This window comes from Oncorhynchus clarkii, chromosome 31, assembly GCF_045791955.1.
Source record: "Oncorhynchus clarkii lewisi isolate Uvic-CL-2024 chromosome 31, UVic_Ocla_1.0, whole genome shotgun sequence".
NCBI classification, from domain to species: domain Eukaryota; kingdom Metazoa; phylum Chordata; class Actinopteri; order Salmoniformes; family Salmonidae; genus Oncorhynchus; species Oncorhynchus clarkii.
Genome location: NC_092177.1, coordinates 27277511 through 27290010, shown reverse-complemented (window position 1 = coordinate 27290010; position 12500 = coordinate 27277511). Strand labels below are relative to the sequence as shown.

At 47.6% G+C, this 12500-nt stretch overlaps 1 protein-coding gene across 1 annotated transcript in view; it reads left to right on the top strand.

Moving 5' to 3' along the window:
• LOC139390884 (testican-1-like) overlaps window positions 1–12500 on the top strand; it is a 406470-nt gene that overhangs the window by 234041 nt on the left and 159929 nt on the right. The gene's annotated exons all lie outside the window — the stretch shown is intronic.

Sequence of the window (12500 nt, the reverse complement as noted above, 5' to 3'; positions counted from 1 at the left end):
AACCAACGAGTAATCTAAACTAACAATTCCAAAACTACTACCTTATACACACAAGTGTAAAGGGATAAAGAATATGTACATAAAGATATATGAATGAGTGATGGTACAGAACAGCATAGGCCAGATCCAGTAGATGGTATCGAGTACATGTATATACATATACATATGAGATGAGTAATGTAGGGTATGTAAACAAAGTGGCATAGTTTAAAGTGGCTAGCGATACATGTATTACATAAAGATGCAGTAGATGATATAGAGTACAGTATATACATATACATATGAGATGAGTAATGTAGGGTGTGTAAACATTATATTAAGTAGCATTGTTTAAAGTGGCTAGTGATATATTTTACATCAATTTCCATCAATTTCCATCAATTCCCATTACTAAAGTGGCTGGAGTTGAGTCAGTATGTTGGCAGCAGCCACTCAAAGTTAGTGGCCTTGAGATAGAAGCTGTTTTTCAGTCTCTCGGTCCCAGCTTTGATGCACCTGTACTGACCTCGCCTTCTGGATGATAGCGGGGTGAACAGGCAGTGGCTCGGGTGGTTGTTGTCCTTGATGATCTTTATGGCCTTCCTGTGACATCGGGTGGTGTAGGTGTCCTGGAGGGTAGGTAGTTTGCCCCCGGTGATGCGTTGTGCAGACCTCACTACCCTCTGGAGAGCCTTACGGTTGTGGGCGGAGCAGTTGCCGTACCAGGAGGTGATACAGCACGACAGGATGCTCTCGATTGTGCATCTGTAGAAGTTTGTGAGTGCTTTTGGTGATAAGTCAAATTTCTTCAGCCTCCTGAGGTTGAAGAGGCGCTGCTGCGCCTTCTTCACGATGCTGTCTGTGTGGGTGGACCAATTCAGTTTGTCCGTGATGTGTACGCCGAGGAACTTAAAACTTACTACCCTCTCCACTACTGTCCCATCGATGTGGATAGGGGGGTGCTCCCTCTGCTGTTTCCTGAAGTCCACAATCATCTCCTTTGTTTTGTTGACGTTGAGTGTGAGGTTATTACGACATCGTCAATGCACTTTCTAATGAACTTGCTCACCGAATCAGCGTATTCGTCAATGTTGTTGTTGGAAGCAATGCGGAACATATCCCAGTCCACGTGACCGAAGCAGTCTTGAAGCGTGGAATCAGATTGGTCGGACCAGCGTTGAACAGACCTGAGTGCGGGAGCTTCTTGTTTTAGTTTCTGTCTGTAGGCAGGGAGCAACAAAATGGAGTCGTGGTCAGCTTTTCCGAAAGGAGGGTGGGGGAGGGCCTTATATGCGTCGCGGAAGTTAGAATAGCAATGATCCAAGGTTTTACCAGCCCTGGTTGCGCAATCGATATGCTGATACAATTTAGGGAGTCTTGTTTTCAGATTAGCCTTGTTAAAATCCCCAGCTACAATGAATGCAGCCTCAGGATATGTGTTTTCCAGTTTGCAAAGAGTCAAATAAAGTTTGTTCAGGGCCATCGATGTGTCTGCTTGGGGGGGAATATTTACGTCTGTGATTATAATCGAAGAGAATTCCCTTGGTAGATAATGCGGTCGACATTTGATTGTGAGGAATTCTAAGTCAGGTGAACAGAAGGACTTGAGTTCCTGTATGTTGTTGTGATCACACCACGTCTCATTAACCATAAGGCATACGCCCCCTCCCCTCTTCTTACCAGAAAGATGGTTGTTTCTGTCGGCGCGATGCGTGAAAAAACCAGCTGGCTGCACCGATTCCTTTAGCGTCTCTCGAGTAAACCATGTTTCCGTGAAGCAAAGAACGTTACAATCTCTGATGTCTGTCTGGAATGCTACCCTTGCTCAGATTTCATCAACCTTGTTGTCAAGAGACTGGACATTGGCGAGTAGTATGCTAGGGAGTGGTGCGCGATGTGTCCGTCTCCGGAGCCTGACCAGAAGACCGCTTCATTTGCCTCTTTTACGACGTCGTTGTTTTGGGTCGCAGGCTGGGATCCATTCCGTTGTCCTGGGTGGAAGGCAGAACACAGGATCCGCTTCGGGAAAGTCGTATTCCTGGTCGTACAGATGGTGAGTTGACGTTGCTCTTATGTTCAGTAGTTCTTCCCGACTGTATGTAATGAAACCTAAGATTACCTGGGGTACCAATGTAAGAAATAACACGTAAAAAAAACAAAATACCATCCCCTGGCACGGCACAGTGCTATAAGAGCACACTACCCCTATGTCAAGAGAGAGGGTATTGGCCCAGGGTGGAAACTCAGAATACTAGACATTGAGGAAATTGAAACAACCTTTGTCAACATGTACAAGTCTGGTACAGTAATGGTGCAGGGCCTCCTCATGCAGTTCCAGGAGGACTTTTACGGGATCAAAGAGAGAGAGAGCACAGCAGGAAAAGCTCTCTCTCTGTGACGACTCCCCCATCATGAGTGAGTCTGATCACACTCTCTTCAAACTGTCCTGCAGACGAGGATAGTCAACCCCCCCAGTGCTGAACACTCCCAGGTCCCACAACTGCACTGCTCCTCCATCATTGAGAGGGATACATTCACAGAGCTGGTGGAGCTCAGAGAGCTAGTCCACACAATCCAGACAGAACAAACCCACAAAACAGACCAGCACAACAACACCCCTCCAACAAGACCCGGAGGGCAGAAGGTGGACATGGACGGCTGTCTGAGAGAGCTGTCTGCTCTCCGGACTGAGGTGAGAGAACTTAAAGAGGCACACATGGCACTGAATGAAGAGGTGAGAAAGCTGAGGTGTGACAGAGAGCAGGACAATCCCCCAGACAAGCCAGCAGAACAGCCCACCTCAGACCCGGACCACAACCTCAACACCACAATGGGACAGACAACACAGGACCCACCAACCCAACAGACCCCACCCCCTCCTAACAGCCCTCCTGTCAACACACAAAAGCCAGAGATTGTGCTCCTCATTGACTCAAATGGCAAATGCATTCAAGAGGATAAGCTTTTTCCCAAACACAAAGTGGCTAAACTCTGGTGCCCAAACACTAGGCATGCCCTGGAGCTGTTGTCAGAGGACAAACTAGTGTCCCCCAGCCACATCATAATTCACACAGGCACAAATGACCTGAGGGCCCAGCAGAAAAGGGTGGCAACAGCACTCAAGGTAGTGATGGAAAAAGCTTCTTCCACTTTCCCAACGCACAAGTGGTTATCTCCACCCTGCTACCACGAAAATACTTTCACCCTGCCACCATACAGTGGGTGAATGCAAGCATTTCACAAGACTGTACCTCAAAACCTAATATATATACCTGGCCCACCACTCCACCCTGGACCTGAACAGCCTTTACGACCAGGTCCACCTTTTGCCAGGACCCTGAAGGACGTCACTCTCAACCATAGACCCAGCACCCCACACAGGAGCAACAGAGCAACGGACACCCCGCCCAGACCAGCGAGACACCCTCCCGAATTACCTGCACCAAGAGAACCTACACCAAGAGGACCTACACCCAGACCACAGAATCACCACCCACACCCCAACCAGCTAAGACCACCCCAAGCAAACCCTGGCCACACCTTATATAGGCTCCCCCATATCAGACCTATGCCTCTTCTGCCCACCGCATGCCCCCGTCCCTACGGCAAGGACCTCAACATGACAGCAGGACATATGCCCAGGCCGTGAGCAGAGCTACAGGCCCAACCCCCACTATTACAACCACCTAAGCCCCGTCCTGTGACCCAAGAGGTATGTATCAGATGCTCAACATGCTCTGCTCACACTTACTGTGATGGTCCGGGCCTAAACCACACAAAAATAACACTAGACACTATGGAACACAAAGCTTCTACTATCTCATCCTGGAATATACAAGGCCTGAGGTCATCTGCCTTTGCCCTAAAGAGCCGGAACCCAAATTGTAAATACAGACATTGTCATCCTACAAGAAACATGGTATAGAGGAGACGGACCCACTGTTTGCCCCCTAGGTTACAGAGAGCTGGTAGTCCCATCCACCAAACTACCAGGTGTGAAACAGGGAAAAGACTCAACGGGTATGCTAATGTTGTGTAGAGCAGACCTAACCCACTCTTTTAAATTAGTCAAAACAGGAACATTTTACATCTGAAAATTATTTCAACAGAGAAACATGTCCTCATGTGTGCTACCTATATCCCCCCAATATAATCCCCATACTTTAATGATGACAGCTCCTCCATCCTGGAGGGAGAGATCAACAATTTCCAGGCTCAGGGACATGTACTAGTCTGTGGCGACCTAAATGCCAGAACTGGACAAGAACCCGACACCCTCAGCACACAAACACCTGCCTGGAGGTGACAGCATTCCCTCCCACATTTGCCCCCCTAGACACAACAGCAACAACATAATCAACAAAAACAGGTTACAACTCCTGCAGCTCTGTCGCACGCTGGGTATGTACATAGTCAATGGTAGGCTTTGATGGGACTCCTATGGTAGGTACACCTATAGCTCATCTCTTGGCAGTAGTACTGTGGACTACTTTATCACTGACCTCAACCCAGAGTCTCTTAGAGCCTTCACAGTCAGCCCACTGACACCCCTATCAGATCACAGCCAAATCACAGTCTACTTGAACAGAGCAATACTCAATCATGAGGCATCAAAGCCAAAGGAACTGAGTAATATTAAGAAATACTATAGATGGAAGTAGTGTGGAAACCTACCAAAAAACAATTAGGCAACAACAAATTCAATCCCTTCTGGACAATTTCCTGGACAAAATGTTTCACTGTAATAGTGAAGGTGTAAACTTGGCAGTAGAAAACCTAAACAGTATATTTGACCTCTCAGCTTCCCAATCAAATCTAAACATTTAAAGCAGACAACCTAAGAAAATTAACAACAATCACAAATGGTTCGATGAAGAATGCAAAAACCTAAGAAATAAAATGAGAAACCTATTCAACCGAAAACATAGAGACCCAGAAAACCTGAGTCTACGCCTTCGTTATGGTGAATCACTAAAACAATACAGAAATACACTACGGAAAAAGAAAGAACAGCGCGTCAGAAATCAGCTCAATGTAATTGAAGAATCCATAGATTCTAACCACTTCTGGGAAAATTGGAAAACTCGAAACAAACAACAACACGAAATGTTATCTATCCAAAATGGAGATGTATGGGTAAACCACTTCTCCAATCTTTTTGGCTCTATAACAAATAACAAACAGCAAATACATGATCAAATACAAATCTTTGAATCAACTCTTAAAGACTACCAGATCCCACTGGATTCTGCAATTACGTTGAATGAACTACAGGACAAAATACAACCCCTCCAACCCAAAAAGGCATGTGGTGGTATCCTAAATGAAATGATAAAATATACAGACCACAAATTCCAATTGGCTATACTTAAACACTTTGACATCATCCTCAGCTCTGGCATCTTCCCCAATATTTGGATCCAAGGACTGATAACCCCAATTCACAAAATTGTCATTAACAGCAGACTCGTACATTTCCTCTGTGAAAACAATGTAGTGAGCAAATGTCAAATTGGCTTTTTACCAAATTACCATATGACAGACTACGTATTTACCCTGCACACCCTAATTGACAAATAAACAAAACAAAACAAAGTATTCTAATGCTTTGTTGATTCTAGAAAATATGAAGAGTCATGTTGGGGGAAAACATACAACATTATAAAATCCATTTACACAAACAAGAAGTGTGCGATTAAAATTGGCAACAAAAAAACATTTATTTCCACAGAGACCGGGGGCGAGACAGGGGTGCAGCTTAAGCCCCACTCTCTTTAACATACATATCAACAAATTGGCAAGGGCACTAGAACAGTCTACAGCACCCGGCTTAACAATACTAGAATCTGAAGTCAAATGTATACTGTTTGCTGATGATCTGGTGGTTCTGTCCCCAACCAAGGAGGGCCTACAGTAGCACCTAGAGCTTCTGCACAGATTCTGTCAGACCTGGGCCCTGACAGTAAATCTCAGGAAGACAAAAATAATATACATTGGAAAGAATTAACAAAAAAACTGAGCAAACTAGAATGCTATTTGGCCTTAAACAGAGAGTACACAGTGGCAGAATACCTGACCACTGTGACTGACCCAAACTTAAGGAAAGCGTTGACTATGTACAGACTCAGTGAGCATAGCCTTGCTATTGAGAAAGGCCGCCGTAGGCAGACATGGCTCTCAAGAGAATACAGGCTATGCATCTTTATTATTTTGGAACTTTTGTCATTGTAGTGGCTCCATGTAGAACCCTCCACTGGAGGTTCCCTGACCTCTTTGGTACTGGGGGTTTGTAGAGCCCCCTCCATCTAAAACCCACCATACTCTTTGTTAGGCTCCTAATGTTCTGTACCTTGATGCAGAGTGTGTAGAGGGCTTTACCTCCCACCCCTCAAAACTCCCTCAGGCTCGGAGTGTTAAAATCGAACAAGTCCTCCAGACCCCCTTGCCAGTCTCCAGTTTCTGCCGTCACCTGCAGTGGCGGAAACATGGTGGCCCCTCCCCCTTTGTCCGGTCAAACACCCCCCTTACCGGCTCAGACAGTGCCTCCTGGACCTCCTCCAGGGATCTCTCCAGCAGAAGAGACTTTATTCCTGTTTGTTGTGCCAGGACTTCCAGGGTTTTCCACCCCTCCTCTCCCAGCAGTTGCAGGTCACCCAGCCTTAGTACACCCTCTGCCGTCAGTCGCCTTTGCAGGGTGGCCGACTGATCCGATCTTAAAGGGATGGCTGGGTTGCTGAAGATAGGCTCCTCCCACACCCACAGCCAAGGCTCCACACCCCCTTCTCGTGTGGGCCTTAGCAGCTGCCAGGCCCTCAGCACTGCAGAGTAAAAATCTGAGAGACCTGCTGTACTCAGCCTCTCCAGCCTCATGAGGAACATCTGCCGGTCCAACCCTAATCCGCCAGCTCTCCTCAGCAGCGCGCATGCTGGTTCCCAACAGCCGACATCAGTATGGAACAGCAGTCTCTGCGCCGCCTTTAGTCAGAACGCAGCCACCCTGTTGAGGAAAGCCAGTTTATGTCCCAGGGAAGATGCCACTAGGTTGTTGATTATCAGCACCCTCCCTCTATATGACACTTGGGACAGGAGCCATCTCTATCGGGCCACCACTGCCTGTGACAGCCCCTCCCAGTTCTAATGCCCCATCTCACCCAGACTGGCCTACTGAGTCCCCCTCCCACCTTGACCATACATGACGCCCCAGCATACAACATCTTCACACAGGTCAAAAACCTTTCCCCAAACCCAAACACAGACATCACATTAAACAGATACTCATGGTCCACTCTATCAAAAGCCTTCTCTTGGTCTAAAGAGACCAGTCCAAAGTTCACATTAGAAACTCTCGACAAGTCCAACATGTCCCTGATTAAGAGCAAGTCGTCTGTGATTGAGCGTCCCGGTACACAATATGCCTGGTCCTTTTGTACTATTGAGTCAGGTCTCCAGTTCTTAAGTTCACACAAGTCCCCTTTTTTGGGCAGGAGAGTCAGAGCCGCCGGCAGTGCCAGAGAGAGCTTAGGGAGTTCTGCAAACAAAACCTGAGCACACATAGAATCACACAGTTCTGCCCTATACAACTCAGTATAAAACTCCACAGTCCACTCCCGCATCTCCCCCACCACAGAGGTCACCTGCCCATCAGAGGTCACCCGCCCACCCTTGCACTTCACCACTCTGTCTTTCCTAACCAAATAAGGAGGAGCTTGGAGCATCCATCTCATTGAGCATGGAGAACCTAGCTCTTACAAATGCTCCCTTTGCTTTAACCTAGAAAAAACATCATTCAGCTAAATTAGCCTGGAGGCCTACATTGCCTTGCCCCATCAGCTCTACCTCCATCTCACTAATACGATGCTCGAGTTCCCCTAAAACTCTCCTAGCCTCTGAGGATGAGAGAGCTGTATACTGTTGACAGAAAAGCCGAATTTGGACTTTTTCCTTATCCCACTATTGACTCAGAGACTCATACTCCTCACTTCGCTGCCCCCACCTTTCCCAAAAAGTCTGGAAACCTGAGCAAAAAGTGGCATCTTGTAAGAGCTTTACGTTAAACTTCCAATAGGATGCCTGCCGAGGCCCTGGTGAAATAGACACCTGAGCCGTGGTTATGTGGTGATCCGAAAACCCACCGGGAGAATGGTAGCGCCCAGCAGCCTATTGCTCTGATTCCTGGACATGTAAAACCGATCCAGTCGGGCTGCACTCGCCCTAGCCCCAAGAACCTTCACCCATGTATACTGTCTTGTGTTGGGCTGCACTCACCCTAGCTCCAAAGACCTTCACCCATGTATACTGTCTTGTGTTGGGCTGCACTCACCCTAGCTCCAAAGACCTTCACCCATGTATACTGTCTTGTGTTGGGCTGCACTCACCCTAGCTCCAAAGACCTTCACCCATGTATACTGTCTTGTGTTGGGCTGCACTCACCCTAGCTCCAAAGACCTTCACCCATGTATACTGTCTTGTGTCAGGATGTCTAGTTCTGCAAACATCCACCAGGTCAAACTGCTAAAGGATGTCCCTTAACACCCCCACTGAGCCTGAATTAAGATCCTCCCCATTTCTGTCTTTTGTAAAAATCCATTGTGCAGTTCCAGTCCCTGCCGACCACCAGCATCTCCTCAGGCACTATCTGTCAGAATTCCTGTCTAAGACACACAAATAGAAGTCCCCTCTCTCCCTGTGTTAGGGGCATACACATGTATAAAAAAACTGTTGTTAATTTCTGCTTTTACTACAAGCAGTCTACCACTACACACCTCCTTTGGGGAGAACATTTTTACAGACAGACCCGGTACAAAAAGGACTGCCACCCCTGCACTAACATTTGTCTCATGTCTCAGTACACTTGCCCCTTTCCCGGTATTCTTTGACCTCTCTCCCCATTTTTCCTGTCAGCTCTGGAGCCATTGAAAATAAATACTCCTCATCATCCTCTTCAGACTCGCCTTCCTCCTCCTCATCTCCATCACCCATCCTGACCACCTGCCCGTTCTCTCTAGTCGAGGCCTCCCCCCCAGTCGCTTACCGTTCCCCACTATACTCTCCTCATCAACTGGCCTAACATGACTAGACCCAGCCTCATCTACACCACCATCCATAGCATGACTAGACCAAGTCTCATCTACATCACCATCCATAACATGACTAGACCCAGTCTCATCTACACCACCATCTGTAGACTGACTAGACCCAGCCTCATCTACACCACCATCCATAACATGACTAGTCCCAGCCTCATCTACACCACCATCTATAACATGACTCGACCCAGCCTCATCTACACCACCATCCATAACATGACTTGACCCAGACTCATCTACACCACCATCTATAACATGACTAGTCCCAGCCTCATCTACACCACCATATGTAGACTGATAGACCTAGCCTCATCTACACCACCATCTGTAGACTGACTAGACCCAGCCTCATCTACACCACCATCTGTAGCATGACTAGACCCAGCCTCATCTACACCACCATCCATAGCATGACTAGACCAAGTCTCATCTACATCACCATCCATAACATGACTAGACCCAGTCTCATCTACACCACCATCTGTAGACTGACTAGACCCAGCCTCATCTACACCACCATCCATAACATGACTACTCCCAGCCTCATCTACACCACCATCCATAACATGACTACTCCCAGCCTCATCTACACCACCATCCATAACATGACTAGACCCAGTCTCATCTACACCACCATCTGTAGACTGACTAGACCCAGCCTTAACTACACCACCATCCATAGCATGACTATACCCAGCCTCATCTACACCACCATCCATGATATGACTAGACCCAGCCTCATCTACATCACCATCCATAACATGACTAGACCCAGCCTCATCTACACCACCATCTGTAGACTGACTAGACCCAGTCTCATCTACACCACCATCTGTAGACTGACTAGACCCAGCCTCATCTACACCACCATCTATATAGCCTGACTAGACCCAGTCTCATCTACACCACCATCTGTAGACTGACTAGACCCAGCCTCATCTACAGCACCATCTGTAGACTGACTAGGCCCAGCCTCATCTACACCAACATCTGTAGACTGACTAGACCCAGCCTCATCAACACCACCATCCATAACATGACTAAGCCCAGCCTTATCAACACCACCATCCATAACATGACTAAGCCCAGCCTCATCTACACCACCATCCATAACATGACTAGACCCAGCCTAATCTACACCACCATCTGTAGACTGACTAGACCCAGCCTCATCTACAGCACCATCTGTAGACTGACTAGGCCCAGCCTCATCTACACCACCATCTGTAGACTGACTAGGCCCGGCCTCATCTATACCACCATCTGTAGACTGACTAGACCCAGCCTTAACTACACCACCATCCATAACATGACTAGACCCAGCCTCATCTACATCACCATCCATAACATGACTAGACCCAGCCTCATCTACACCACCATCCATAACATGACTAGACCCAGACTCATCTACACCACCATCTCTAGCATGACTAGTCCCAGCCTCATTTACACCAACATCCATGGCATGACTAGTTCCAGCCTCTGCTGCCTGCATCTCATTGCCCCCTGCAAGTTGAGCTCGTTTTTCCTCCACTGGCGCTTGCACCCTCACCTTGTCTACGGCCTTTATGTGGGCACGCAAATCTCTTATGCCCCAAATACCCATACTCAAAGCACCATAGACTGTCTGTCCTGGCAAACCCTGTGTAGAGCCCCTCCCCATGCCTCATTTTAAAATGCACATTTAACTGTTGCTCATTGTTATTCAGAAACATGAAAATAAGTTAGGACAGAGCCCTCCCTTATCTTCTATGGTGGAGTGTCCATGCATTGTTTGTTTTTGCAGTACCCCCAGGAGACGCTGTAGTTATGGCATGGATTCAGGTGTGTTCCTAAGAATGGAGTTAAGGTGGAGGAGAGAGAGAGAGCATGCACTGCAAGAGAGCGCAAGAGAGAGAGAGACAGAATGAGGAAGACCTAGTGAGCATACTGAATATGGATCTCCTCAGTACTGCTACTGTGGTGTTGTAGTCATCAGCTAAGCCTTGCCTCACAGATCCAGTCACTGTTACAACAGTCTAGTGGAGGATCATGAAGATCAGCAGACATGATTAGACTGTTAGAATCACATACCTCAGGGGTGACAGAAGGGGAGAAGAAAGGGACATGGTGAGAGAGAGAAAGAGAGAGAGAGAGAGAGAGAGAGAGACAGAGAGAGAGAGAGAGAGAGAGAGAGAGAGATTTAGAGAGACAGAGAGGGACAGAGAGAGAGACCGAGAGGGACAGAGAGGGACCGAGAGAGAGAGACACAGAGAGGGACAGAGAGGGACAGAGAGAGAGAGAGAGAGAGAGAGAGAGAGAGAGAGAGAGAGAGAGGGGGACAGAGAGAGACCGAGAGGGACAGAGAGAGATAGAGAGGGACAGAGGGAGACAGAGAGGGACAGAGAGAGAGAGGGAGAGACAGAGAGGGACCGAGAGAGGGACAGAGAGGGACGCTTATTTATTTTATCTTGTGTCCTTTACCATTTGTACATTGTTAAAACACTGTATATATAATATGACATTTGTAATGTCTTTATTGTTTTGAAACTTCTGTATGTGTAATGTTTACTGTTAATTTTATAGTTTTTTTCACTTTATATATTATCTACCTCACTTGCTTTGGCAATGTTAACACATGTTTCCCATGCCAATAAAGCCCCTTGAATTGAATTGAATTGACAGAGAGAGAGAGATAGAGAGGGACAGAGACAGAGAGGGACAGAGAGAGAGAGGGAGAGACAGAGAGGGACCGAGAGGGACAGAGAGAGACCGAGAGGGACATAGAGGGACAGAGAGAGAGATAGAGAGGGACAGAGAGAGAGAGAGTGAGAGACAGAGAGGGACAGAGAGAGACCGAGAGGGACAGAGAGGGACAGAGAGGGACAGAGAGAGAGATAGAGAGGGACAGAGAGGGACAGAGAGGGACAGAGGGAGACAGAGAGGGACACAGAGAGAGAGAGAGAGAGAGAGAGAGAGAGAGAGAGGCAGAGAGGGACAGAGAGGGACATAGAGAGAGAGGGAGAGACAGAGAGGGACCGAGAGAAGGACAGAGAGGGACAGTGGGAGACAGAGAGGGACAGATAGGGACAGAGAGAGACAGAGAGGGACAGAGAGAAAGACCTTGCAGTAGAATACAACTCTCCTATTGTACAGAGATGGCCTGGTTTAGACTGTTGGGCAAAACACTCAGCCAAGTTAATTTCCATTTGGGACAATGGGAGCCCAATGGGGGTCAATGTGTGCCTCCAATGATGTAGGCCAGGCGATGAAACACACACACACACACACACACACACACACACACACCAGCGAGTGTTTCATTATGCGTCATGGTCTCCAGCGGTAACCCAGACGATGCTAAAACTATGACATGGCACATTTATCACTGCGAAAACCGTGGCCTGCAGGCCTTGAGATGGCTGTCTGGAGCCCAAGGTCCCTCTTTTACAAGTG